Genomic DNA, 12,956 nt, shown 5'->3' on the forward strand with positions numbered 1-12,956 from the left:
TGGGAAATGAGCCCGTCACAAAACCCCAAATACTCTGACTGCCCTTCTGTGAGGTACTTGGCATAGCCCAAATCACAAGGACAGAAAGTAGAAAGGTGGTTGGTTAGGGGCTGGAGGGAGGGGGAAATGGAGAGTCGTTTGGTGAGTACAAGCTTTCAGTTTGCAAGACAGCATGTTCTGGAAATGACTGGAGGAAGTGCTTTAAAAAAGCCACTGGGGGTGCCTGGGTGGCTCAGTTGATAAGCATCTGCCTTCAGCTCAGGTCATGATCAGGCTCCCTGCTCAGTGGGAAGCCTGCTTCTCCCTCTCCCATTCCCCCTGCTTGTGTTCCCTCTCTAGCTCTCGCTCTATCAAATAAATAAATAGAATCTTTTTTAAAATAACCATGAAAAAGCCCCTGAACTGGACACACTTTCAAATGATTTGGATTCATTTAATGTTATGTATATTTTACAATTAAATATCTACATAAGTATATTTAATGCTCAGAGATGGGGAGAGGGGCTGACAAAGGGATTAAAAATATGTAGGAATCCTGAGAGACCATCCTCCCGTTGGGGGTGCCCAGGAGGCCTGGCAGTAGCTTTCTGCAAACCCAGTGGGATCTGCCACTCAGCCACGGGGACGTCCTGAGAGCAGGGCCCAGCCACTAGAGGGCAGCATGGGCTAGTGAACTGGGGCACCAGTTCACCCTACCCGGGTCCTCAGCCTCAGCCTCTCCAGACGCAAGATGGGAATAACCCCTGCCTACCAGTGCGGAGAAGAGGAGAAAAATGATTTGGGCAAGTAGGGAGTGAGCCACAGGGCTGTGGAATTACTGCACAGCCTCTTGGAGGGAGACCCACGTTGGAAGACAGTTCTTCTGCCCAAACTCACACCTGCAAGGAGGGAGAATCCCACCTGGGAGCTCGCGCTGCCGCCCCTCCAAGTTGATGTCTGGGAGTCTGGACTCAGGAGCCTGATGTGGGACTCGATCCCAGGATCCCAGGATCCCAGGATCATGACCTGAGCCAAAGGTACACGCTTCACTGACTGAGCCACCCAGAGGATCCTGAGCGCGCAGCTCTGGATCTCAAGGTCCTGAGTTCAAGCCCCACTTTGGGTGTGGAGCGTCTCAGCTCACAGACAAGGAAGCTGCATAGCAGAGAGGCATGTAACTGCCCAGGGCTACACCGCAGAGTCAGTGCCAAACCAGGTCCAGCGTAAACCACAGGCCCACAGAAACTGCAGACCCACATCACAAACACCCACCGTCTAGAATGTTCCAGAACCCATGATGTAACACAGATGCCAAAATCCAGCTGAAAAATTTGTATGTCAGCTATACGTAAACAAACCAACCCATAAATGTCTGGGGCCCCTCACCTCTTAGGCTCCAAGCCTGTCCCATGCAAGTGAGAAGCGACGTCCCCAGCTCATTCAGAAAGGACCTGCATTTGCAGGGTGTGAATCATACTCCACTCGTGACTGATCATCAGATTAGAGACCACGGAGCGTACCCTGGTCATGGCCTTCCTTCTGCAGGAAAAAAAACATGTACTTCAGTGGAAAACTATGTCTGCGCCCAGCACACCCTTCAGGGGTATCCGATTCTAGCCTTTCTTTTTTTTTTTTTTAATTTGGATGAGGCTCCACGCCCAACATGGGGCTTGAACTCACCACCCCAAGAGTGGCAGGCTCTCCCGACGGAGCCAGTCAGGCGCCCCTTAGCCTTTCATTATTCTTTTACAACTGTCAATTGTAGGCAACTGACCCATTCCGTCTTGTCCGGCAGAGGCCCCTTCACCCCCTCGTGGAAAACCGGTTTTGCCTCCGTGGGCCCATTTACTTCGATATTCCTGGCCTAAATAAACGTGCCTGTTCTGTTGCTTCTTCGAGCCCGTGACAACATCTGACCCAGGTTCACTCTGTATTGGCACAGGAGTCACGGTTTTACCGTTTTTAGAAAATTATCTGTAGCACTTCCTTCGTCAGGTGTTTCCTGACAGCGTGTTTGGCTGGGGCGCTGGGGGGGGGGGTTGCTGGGGGGGGCAGCTCTCTTGGGTGAGTTCAGACGAAACAGGCAGCTGTCCGCCCCCCAGGAGCCCTCTCCAGTCTCCGAGTGAATCCCAGAAAGGGGCTTTGCCCAGGGGAATGGGACAAGGTCTTAGCATCTCTCTCTCTTCCTCTCTGGCTAAGCCTCTAATCAGCTATTTGACCTTGAGACACAACCTCTTTAGGCCTGAGGGTAAGGAAGGGCAGAGTAGAAGCTGACTTATTTCCTGACCGCTTGCTTGGGGTGAGGCGGGGGAGGTTGGGATGATTGATTATCCCTGACAGGAAGCTGGGGTTCAGCGGGGTCATGGAGCCGGCCTACAGGCCACACCTGAACAGAGGTGGACTTGAACTGGAGCCGGGCCTGCCTGCCTGGGAGCTCCAGGCTGTGACCTGCCTGCCCCTTACCCTCCAGGGCCAGACGTCTGCACAAACGACTGGCTGCCCGGGCACGGTCCCATGGTGTCCTCCTGACCTCTCTGCGGTCCCCATCATACAGGTGAGGAAACAGAGACCCAGGGGGATGTCATGACTTGTCCAAGGTCACAGAACCAGCAGCCACAGAGGGCTGCACCCTGGGATTTCTGCTCATCTCAAGGGTGGAGTCAAAGCAAGTTCTGGAAGGCCTGACTTCTTCCCCAATAAAGGCGCCCAGAGGGTGAGAGGCAGGAGCTCGTCTAAACATAACCCTTACCAGAGAACCTGGACTCTGGAGGAGATCTGGGCCCCTTCGTAATGACGGTGCTGACGGTCATAATAACAACAGCTCCCATTTTGTGGGCAGGGAGACGCCTGCAGACATGATCTCATTCTATCCCCACTCTTGCCTCCAAGTGAGTGAGTAGCCATCCTCCAGACACGGGGCCCACAGCTGGCCTCACTGCCGGTGGCTTCTGGCCTTAAACCCCTGTTAGCCGCTGGATTGGTCTCTGGGCTCTGTGACTGAGTCCCCCAGACTCTCTTCTCTTCTGTTCTTTGTTTTTTGTTCTTGTTTTGTTGTTTTGTTTTGTTTTGTGTTAATAATAACTGTGTTGGGGGCGCCTGGGTGGCTCAGTGGGTTAAGCCGCTGCCTTCGGCTCAGGTCATGATCTCGGGGTCCTGGGATCGAGGCCCGCATCGGGCTCTCTCTGCTCAGCAGGGAGCCTGCTTCCTCCTCTCTCTCTCTCTGCCTCTCTGCCCACTTGTGATTTCTCTCTGTCAAATAAATAAATAAAATCTTTAAAAAAAAATAATAACTGTGTTGTAGATTTGGGGGTTTTGTTTGTTTTGTTTTAAAATTTTATTTATTTATTTGAGAAAGAGAGAGGAGGGGACAAGGGGAGGAAGCAGAGGGAGAGGGACAAGCAGACTCCACGCTGAGCACAGAGCCCCATGCTGGGCTCGATCCCACCACCCTGAGATCGTGACCTGCGCTGAAATCGAGAGTCGGACGATGAACTGACTGAGCCACCCAAGTGCCCCCATCTCTTTTTCCTTCATCTGTCGGATGGAGATAACTCTACCTTCATCATCACCTTTAAGGGGATTAAGTAGCACGTGACTACATGCAGAGGGGGTTCCCTGGATGGGATCCTGCGATGGAAAAAACACATTAGTGGAAACCCCGGTGAAATCGAGTCGAGTCTGGAGTTCGGTGAACAGCATCTAACCCGGGTTGGTTTCCTCCCTGTAGCAAACCTGCAGTGGTTTTGTAAGATGTTAACAGAAGAGAACCTGATGAAAGGTGTTGAGGAAACTCTGTATGATCTTAGCGGCATTTCTGTATATGTAAAACTGTTCCCAGATTAAAAGTTTCTTCTTGGGGAACCTGGGGGGCTCAGTCGTTAAGCGTCTGCCTTCAGGTCAGGTCATGATCCCAGCATCCTGGGATTGAGATCCACACTGGGCTCCCTGCTCTGCCACATGCCTTTTTAAAAAGATTTTTATTTATTTGACAGAGAGAGACACAGCGACAGAGGGAACACAAGCAGGGAGAGTGGGAGAGGGAGAAACAGGCTTCCCACCGGGCAGGGAGCCTGATGCGGGCCTTGATCCCAGGACCCTGGGATCATGACCTGAGCTGAAGGCAGATGCTTAACGACTGAGCCACCCAGGCATCCAATAAATAAAATCTTAAAAATAAATAAATTCATTCATTAAATAAAAGTTTCTTCTTAGACAAGGTAAGTGAAAAAAAGGGGGAGAGCCTGTGAGTTCTGGGGGAGGGGGCTTGGACACTGCCTACCACGGATAAGATGGACCGGAAAGGCCATCAGATGCTCTGCAATGGGGCATGTCCTAAGCTGGGAGAGGGCGTTCACTGTTGGAGGACTGGCCAGAGAAGGGGAGGCGGGGGGCACAATCCAGTATGTGGATTCCCAGTTGTTCTCAGGACTGGAGCCTACCCTGCACCCCCCACAGGTGGCCCCAGATGGGTAGGGCCGGGCAGCCAGTGTAAGCAAGTGCGTTGGAGCTGGCATTCCCTAACCTGGGAGGCCCCCAGAGCCTAGTGCTAAGGGTAGGGTGGGGTAAAGTGCTGGGGCTCCCCTCTGCCCCCACAACTGGGAGACAGATGTCAAAGAGAGGGTGGGAGTGAGGGGTCCCAGAAAATCAGGGTGACCTTTACCCAGCGTGGGTGCAGATGTTGCCCTTTCTATAAACAAAGCAAGAATTCCTCAGGAAAACCTAATATAGCCAAGGACTCTTGAGCTAGTCCTTTAAAGCTAGTGCAGGTCACAAGTCTATGGGGAAGAGATGCCGAGGAGTATTACCCCTGAAGGCCTGATCAGAAAGAAGGCTGGGGAGGGTTGAGAAAACTCTGGGGCCTTTGAGTCATGGGTCAGGCCACCTGGGACTCTGCCAAGGCCAGAGCCCAGCTAGAACCGCCCTCAAAAATCTGCACTCCCCCCGACCAGCACCCCTCCTCGGCAGGGCCGTGCTCTGGGGCGGCCTCCCAGAGGCCCTGGGCGGAGGAAGCAAACCAAGGTTCCTGGTTCCTTGCCTGGAGCTTCTAGTTCATTCATTAGTTCATTCATTCATTCACAAAATCCCAAAGGCTGAGTGGGAGTCAGCCAGCCCTGGGTGCAGAGCCCAGAGCTTCCCAGGCGCTCGCTCTCTGCACTGGGCACAGCTGACTGTTGCTGGGGGCCTGGGGAGAGGGAGGAGGAGGTGCCCAAGGGTCGGACCAAATCAGCAAGGGCCTCTTGGTTTGGTGGAGACAGTGGGTCTTTTTCCTTGAGGACGGAGGAAGCCCGAGCCTCGGCCGAATTCCAGAGCCAAGGGACAGGTAGGTAGGACGTGGAGCCCAGCTTCCCGTTCTCGAAGAAGCAGAGACTGGTTGGAGCCCAGAGAGGCTGTGAGACCCACACCTGGTTAGCCGCAGAGCCCCAGGTGTCTTGAGTTCTAGAGCAGGCTTTTCCCGCGGCTCCCCCCACCTCTATTTCTGCCAAGACCTCCTTTCGGACTCAGGCAGGCACCCGCATTCATCTCAACACCTCCACACCTCGGCAGATGGACAAAGACTACGGGCGGACTGGGGTTAATGTCTCAAACGGGCTGACCCAGACCCAGGGGGATGATCCCCGGGAGCAGGCTTCCGGCAAGGGTGAGAATCGACTTGGCCCAGATGGGTGAAGTGAGTCACTGGGGAGCCATGTTCACACTTCCTCCTTCCTCCGGGCTTCCATCCAGCTCCCCGGAGGGAGGTGCAGCCCAGATTCCTGGGGCGGCCATCCTCCTCCCTCCAGACTGGGGTGCCGGCTGTCTGCACCCCCAACTCCTCCACACACCCTGGTAAGTTTCCATCTTGGCCCCGTGGTGTGACTCAGGCTTGACACATCATGTGGGACGTTGGTGGCGGGAAGCTCTGACCTCCCTTCTCCTGCTGAGCTTGACCACGCGTTTCGCTGCCCCCTCCTCTTTCCGGGAGGCTTGATGGGACGAGTCGAAGGACCTGTGGCTGCTCAGCCAGTGGGGGGTCTCCTTAGAGACAGGGTCTCTGCAGACCAGAGACGGTACGCCCCGGGGGCCGTCCCCGGCTGGGCACCTTACCACCTGTCAGGGGCTCATGCAGCCAACAGCCCTGGGAGGCCGACCCATCATGTCCCCATTTTACAGACGGCCTGTGCGACAGTCTTGGGCAATGCATGACCGTGGTGTCCGGTGGCACCAACGGCCGGCTGGGGACCCATGTCATGAACCTAAAGCCCCACGGCTTTCTCGGTTACGTGCTCAGGTCGTGGGGCTCTGGCTGTCGGGGCAGCCCATGATGAGGGTTTACGATGAGGTTCCCTTCACATCAAGTTCTCAGGCTGCTGGAACAGGCCCTTGGTGAGGTGACTACTGATGGCGTGAGTGAGTTAGCTACTTGGGGCAGGGTGACTTAAAGGGTATCTTACTTTCTTCCGTCTACCTTTTTTTTTTTTTAGAACAGCTTGATTGAGATATAATCCACATACCATAAAATTCACACTTTTAAAGGGTTTTTTTTCACAAGTAGTTTTTGGTGTATTCACAGAATTGTAGAGCCATGCCCGCTGTCTAATATCAGAACATCTTAATCACCCCAAAAGGAAACCCAACACCCCCCCAAAAGGAAACCCTATAGCACCCCCCCAGCAGTCACTTCTCATTTCCCCCACCCACAGCCTCCCCGTCCCCAACCAGTAATCTACTTTCTGTTTTGTTGTGTTTACCTAATCTGGAGGTTTCTATAAATAGAATCCCATGTGGTCTTTTATGGCTGACTTCTTGCCCTCCTCATGTTTTCACCTTGGACCCCTGCCGGAGCTTTTGTATTCGCAAATATTCATTGTATGAGTACACCCTTTTGTTTCTCCATTCATGGGCTGGCGGACCCTTGGGTTATTTCCCTTTTTGGCTATCACAAATAGTGCTGCTGGGGACATTCGTGTACAGGTGGGACCCATGTTTTCCTTTCTCTTGGGAAAGGAAACCTGTGAGCAGAGTTATTGGGGCAATTTTTATGCCGCTTGAATTCTTCCCAATAAGCACATACTTCTTTTATAATAAATGAATATTTTAAAAATCAGTTTTCACTGGGTGCCTAGGTGGCTCAGTCTTTAAGCATCTGCCTTTGGCTCAGGTCCTGATTCTGTCTCTCTCTCTCTCAAACAAATTTTATAAAATCTTTTAAATTAATTTTTAATATTAATATAAATATATTTTTTTAATTAATACTTATTTTTTCTAAGAAGATGAGCTGAATTCATAGGGAAAAAAATAGTGGACCAAACTTTGAGACAGGGAAGGTCTGGCTGGGAGCCAGGACTGAGGCCACCAGCAGGTGGACATGTAACTGAGAGCAAATTATCACCCTTCTTGGGGCCTCATGGGGACATGGGGGTGGGGCAGGGGTGCGCGGGGCAGCAGCTGAGCAGGGATGAAGACATCTCCAGCCCTTCTCTGCCCTGACAGCTCAAGATCATAAGGCACCCTAGGTTCCCACACCCGGTTCCAGAAACACATCAGGGAAATGATCTGTGGGTTCTCTTCCTAAAAGGATGAGTGCCCTAAAATTGGTGGTCCAGATAAAGACCAGATTCAACCCAGCAGAATGTTTTAAGTCACACCCTTTCCAATCTCTAATTGAAAGGTGAGCAGATAGCTAACTCTATCTGCCACTTATCTTCCACTTTTATTTAATTTATTTTTATTTTTTATTTGACAGAGAGAGAGAGCACAAGCAGAGAGAAGGGCAGGGAGAGGGAGAAACAGACTCCCCGCTGAGCAGGGAGCCTGACGAGGGACTCAGTCCCAGGAGCCTGGGATCATAATCTGACCAAATGCAGATGCTTAACCCACTGAGCCACCCAGGTGCCCCTATTTTTTTTTTTTTTAAGATTTTATTTAAATATTTATTTATTTATTTATTTGAGAGAGACAGACAGACAGAGATAGCAACAGAGATCAAAGCAGACTCTCTACTGAGCAGGGAATCCGACATGGGGCTCAATCCCAAGACCCTGGGATCATGACCTGAGCCAAAGTAGTCAGACCCTTAACCCACTGAGCCACCCAGGCACCCTTTAACTTCCACTTTATTTTTTTTTTTAAAGATTTTATTTATTTATTTGACAGAGATCACATGTAGGCAGAGAGGCAAGCAGAGAGAGAGAGAGAGGAGGAAGCAGGCTCCCAGCAGGGAGCCTGATGCGGGACTCGATCCCAGGACCCTGAGATCACGACCCGAGCCGAAGGCAGCGAGCGGCTTAACCCACTGAGCCACCCAGGCACCCTAATCTTCCACTTTAAACCAATGCTTCTTAAACTAAATTGTGCCTACAAAATCCTGGGGATCTCATTAAAATGCAAATGTTGAACCAAGGGGTCTGAAGCGGGACCTCCATTGATTGTGTCCTTCTAAAGCTCCCAGGTGAAGTCAGCACAGCTGGTCCCAGAATCACAACTTTTTTTTTTTTTTAAAGATTTTATTAGTTTATTTGACAGAGAGACAGAGATCACAAGTAGGCAGAGAGGTAGGCAGAGGGGGAAGCAGGGTCCCTGCTGAGCAGAGAGCCCAACGCAAGGCTCCATCGCTTTAGACCATGACCTGAGCCCAAGGCAGAAGGTTAACCCACTGAACCACCCGGGCGCCCCAGAATCACAATTTAAATACCCAGGCTCTACCCCTCCTATGCATGGGAAGGAAACAGCACTTTACAAATTTCTCCATTTATTCATTAGGGAACTCAGTCCCTATTAAACGTATTTTTCTTTCTTAATTTGAGAGAGCGACAGCGTGAGAAGGGGGTGGGGCAGAGGGAGAGGGACAAGCCGACTCCCCGCTAAGCGTCAGGGGCGATGGATCTCAGGACCCTGAGATCATGACCTGAGCCCAAGTCAGAAGCTTAACCGACTGAGCCACCCAGGTGCTCCCCCGCCCCTTGAATGTGTTTGGGTGGATTCTGATCGCTGTTTGATGAGTCAATGGACGTAAGAACAAAATGCTTATGCCTGTTCGAGGAAGAACGTGGGGAAAATTGATGTCATGTAATCCTTGTGATAACCCTGTGAGATCAGAAGATTATCCCCATTTCGCACAGGGGTTACAGAGTTACAGAGGGGCAGGCAGATGGCCAAGTTGTGGTTTGTCCTCCAGTCTGACTCCAAACCTGGCGCTGGCTCCGCTGCCCTGGAGCTCCCCTCTTCCTTCTGTCTACACCCTGGAATTGCTAAAAGATGACCTAAAACCATACAAACTGACTTCCTGTGAGCTTTTCTTACCTGCCGTTTCTTTCTTGAGTTTCATCCCTCCTTTTCGTGTATTTGTTTCTTCTCTATGTCTGTCCTTCCACTAGAATGGAAATTTGTTGAAGGGAAGGACATTGCTGGGTCCCTAACTTCTGGGCACACAGTGGGAGCTCAATAAATATTGGTTGTATGAATAAACTGAAACATTTGGAGATAGCAGGTAAAAAAGCAAATTGCAGAATGGTATGCAGGGAACAACTCCGTTTTTGTTAAGAAAATGTTTGAACGCCAAGTAGAGAACAATCTGTAAGGCTGCGTATTAATTATCTCAGGGATTGGAACTGGGGTTTCGGTGTGGCTGATTTTCATTTTCCATTGTTTCATTCTTTTCTCTTTTATATGAGCATGAATTTCTTTAGTAATAATTTTTTTTAAGTTTTTAATTTATTTTTTTTGACAGTGAAAGATCACAAGTAGGCAGAGAGGCAGGCGGAGATAGAGGAGGAAGCAGGCTCCCTGCGGAGCAGAGAGCCCAATGCGGGGCTCGATCCCAGGACCCTGGGATCATGACCTGAGCCAAAGGCAGAGGCTTAACCCACTGAGCGACCCACGTGCCCTAAAAAGTGTTTTTTTTTTTTTTAAAGAATAATCATCCAGGGGGCACCTGGCTGGCTCAGTTGGTGGAGCATGTGACTCTTGATCTTGGAATTGGGGTTCGAGGCCCAAATTGGGTGTAGAGATTGCTTAAAAAATAAAGTCTTGGGGGCACCTGGGTGGCTCAGATGGTTAAGCAGCTGTCTTCAGCTCCTGGGATCAAGCCCTACATCGGGCTCCCTGCTCAGCAGGGAGCCTGTTTCCCCTTCACCCCTCCCCCTGCTTGTGTTCCCTCTCTCTCTCTCTCTCAGATGAATAAATAAAAAATCTTTAAAAATTAATCAAATCAGGGCGCCTGGGTGGCTCAGTGGGTTAAGCCGCTGCCTTCGGCTCAGGTCATGATCTCAGGGTCCTGGGATCGAGGCCCGCATCGGGCTCTCTGCTCAGCAGGGAGCCTGCTTCCTCCTCTCTCTCTCTCTGCCTACTTGTGATTTCTCTCTGTCAAATAAATAAATAAAATCTTAAAAAAAAAAAAAAAATTAATCAAATCAAATCTTGGGATGCCTGGGTGGCTCACTCTGTTAAGCATCTGACTCTTGGTTTTGGCTCACTTCATGATCTCAGGGTCATAGGATCGAGTCCCGAGTTGGGCTCTACTGAGCATGGAGCTTGTTTGGGATTCTCTCTCCCTCTGCCCCTCCCCATAAGCCCATGCACTGTCTCTCTCTCTCTCAAAAAACAAAACAAAACAAAAACAAAAACAAAAACAAAAAACCTTAACAAAAGAATCATCCACACTTCTAGTATGTATATATATATATATATATTTTTTTTTTTAAAGATTTTATTTATTTATTTGACAGAAATCACAAGTAGGCAGAGAGGCAGGCAGAGAGAGGGGGAAGCAGGGTCTCTGCTGAGCAGAGAGCCCGATGCGGGGCTCAATCCCAGGACCCCGGGATCATGACCCAAGCCGAAGGCAGAGGCTTTAACCCACTGAGCCACCCAGGTGCCCCTCTTTCTAGTATGTATATACAGATGGGTGGAAATATAAGGACATTTATTCCAGCATTATTTATCATAGCAAAAATTGGAGATTATTACTTGCCCACTTTAAAATTTACATTGTTTTAAAAAATTAAAATAAAATATGAATTGTTTTGATTTTTTTACGAAGAACATTGCAATGGACTGAATGGTTATATCCCCCCTTCACCCCCACCAAATTTATGTGTTGAAATCCCAACCTCTCGTGTGACAGCGTGTGGAGGTGGGGCATTTTAGAGGTGATCAGATCTCAAGGGCAGAGTTCTCATGATGGAATGTGTGCCCATATGAGAGCGATCCCTTACCCTTTCTGCCATGTGAGGTTATAGCATAAAAGAAAAAAAAAAAAAAAAAAAACCTTGTCTCTGAACTCGGAAGCGGGTCCTCCACAGACAGTGAATCTGCTGGTGCCTTGGTCTCACGCTTCGCAATGTCCAGAACTGGGAGAAAATAAATTCTTGTTGCTTATAAGCCGTCCGGTCTATGGTATTTTGTTACAGCAACCCAGACGAAGACCAACATGTGTTTGTGTAACTGAAAACAAACAGCAGATAAGAGGGCAACGTGTAGGCTCGCTGGCGTATAACCCAGAGCAGCTGGCCAGAGGCCCCCTCCGGTCCACGGTCCAGGTATCTCCGCACCTGGCCAAGCCTATTCTGGGTTTTCTTCTCCCACGTGCCACATGAGCAGTGGAAACAGTGTCTGACAAGGGGGACCAACAGCAGAAAATAGGCAATCTGCTTCAGAGACCGAAGGCCTCTGATCTTTGCAGTCTTCTTAGGGACAGGTCAGAAGCCCCAGTGATACCACGGGCTTGTCCCTGGAAGCTGGGGTCTCTGTCCGGGGCTCGGACTTCCTACGGACGGAGCACTCTGGACAGGGTAAACAGACAGCTGGGTATGTTTTCCGCGCATCGTGGGGAAATTAAGTCCCCGGTCTAGCTCTGCCTGTTGGGTGATTTATCCGCCTCATTATCCCACACAGGCTAGAGGTCACCGCGGTGCAGTTCTCTTTGATAACCATCTGTCAGCAAATATTAATGCAGCTGTGGGAACATTAGGACTTCCTCCTGCCTTCAAGGAGTTGACAATGTATCACTTTACAAGTCCAGGAGACACAAGTACCTCCAAGATAGGGTCCCATGGAGACTAAGGGGACCCTGGAATGCTTCCACTGGGGGTGGGATGGGGCGTGCCCCCAGCACGCTACCAAACCGAGTAATGCTAAAAGAGCTTTACAGAAAGTACAGAACATTCTAAGTGTTTCCATTAAGCAACCTGATCCTTTTTTAATTTCCTCTTCTTTTTTTTTTTTAAAGATTTTTACTTACTTATTTGACAGACAGATAGAGATCACAAGTAGATAGCGCATCAGGCAGAGACAGAGGAGGAAGCAGGCTCCCTGCTGAGCAGAGAGTCCAAAGCGGGGGGGGGGGGGGGCTCGACCCCAGGACCTTGGGGTCACGACCTGAGCCGAAGGCAGAGGCTTAACCCACTGAGCCACCCAGGCACCCTAGCAACCTAACCCTTTTAAGATCCACACTGATCACAATGTGATTATGCTAGTGAGAAGATGGGAATTATAAAAATATTTGTGGCCTCATTAGGGAACACACAGCTAAAGTTGTTGGATGGGTGTGTCCTCTCTCTCTGGTCTGGGACTGTGAGTGAGCCACCAGGTGTGGTGGTTGGTGCCGACCCCCGTCTGCTCATTCTGTGTCACGGCACACACCTGCTTTGTTTTCACCTCTCCGTTTAGCCCCGCCAGAAAACGTCTTGTCTCTTTATTGGCTGAATGTCCCCTTTAGAATGTAAGTGCCACGAGAGGGGAGCCTTCTCCCCGGCCACGTCCCCACTGTCTGGCATATGGGGGACGCTGCATAAACGTTGGTTCCATGAGTACATGTATGATATCCTCATTTATGTGAGATCAGGTGCACACACCAACGCAGTGGAATTTCGTGATAAGAAATAGTGCGTGATGGTTCCCAGGGAAGCAGCTCGTAGGGCCAAGCACAGAGCCCTCCACCAGGGCTCCCGTCCCTGCTCAGCTGCTCTCTGCACAGTAACCTTGAGCCAAATGTCGCTCTT

This window comes from Mustela putorius, unplaced genomic scaffold, assembly GCF_011764305.1.
Source record: "Mustela putorius furo isolate JIRA1106 unplaced genomic scaffold, ASM1176430v1.1 tig00003853_pilon_pilon_pilon, whole genome shotgun sequence".
Classification (NCBI taxonomy): domain Eukaryota; kingdom Metazoa; phylum Chordata; class Mammalia; order Carnivora; family Mustelidae; genus Mustela; species Mustela putorius.